The sequence below is a fragment of the Halyomorpha halys genome, unplaced genomic scaffold (assembly GCF_000696795.3).
Source record: "Halyomorpha halys isolate HHAL.00 unplaced genomic scaffold, Hhal_1.1 Scaffold1817.1, whole genome shotgun sequence".
In the NCBI taxonomy this organism is placed as follows: Eukaryota; Metazoa; Arthropoda; class Insecta; order Hemiptera; family Pentatomidae; genus Halyomorpha; species Halyomorpha halys.
In genome coordinates, this window is record NW_027111365.1 from 89,390 (window position 1) to 90,290 (window position 901).

The following is a 901-nucleotide window of genomic DNA, read 5'->3' on the forward strand; positions in this document are numbered from 1 at the left end:
GTAAATTGATTATTTACATGCCATAGGCCCTCTATCTCTTGAATACACAGTTTCTGGAACTCAACATTTGGGACATTGATCTATGTTATGGCCAAGATCTTGGAATTCACCCGTAGCCAAGATTCAATGCAACAATAACAGAGCAACAATAACAGAGGCAGCCTAACGACGGCAGAACAATGAGAATAAAACCACTTTTTTCTTTCTGATTCCTTTTAATCTAGTGCCCACCGTTGGCCTTGGAAACTTAAAATTAAGGAAGCCTGAATGAAACTCCCTCCTTTTGTCCGAGTCTACATTAAGGGTTTCAGGGTTCAATATTAGTCTGAATTAGAACATGGATACAATATTGTGAAATAAGAAGAAGAAGTAAGTAACAATTTTCTAGGGTCTCATAATTGTCAATTATGATGGGTGTGTGGAAGGAAAGGGAGTCAAAAGTGTGTATACTATTTATTATCAGCCAACATTTCAAACTATACTGTAATTGTAATTCTAGTCACAAAATTAATTGGACTTTGAGGAGTTAGGAGTTAAACAAGTTTATAAATGAAAAAGGTTAGATCATGGATAAACAAAAAACGATGGCTGGATCGTTTATTCTCACAAATGAGTGAGAATAAACTAGACAGTTTGTGAAATGGCCAAAGGGCTGTTCGGAACAGTCAGACAGAGAAGTCGGTGCTTGGGATAGGCCAAATTCAACTTACTTATCAACTTGAGGTCAAATATCCTTTTTTTCGGAGAGCTCGGTAGTAATTTAAACAAATTAAATTTTAATTCAAACAAATGATGTACAACCACAACCTCTTTATATTGATCTGTAAATTTATAATTATAGTGTAAATGATATATTGGTCATACTTGTGAATGTGAATGGTATATACGATATATACTTTAA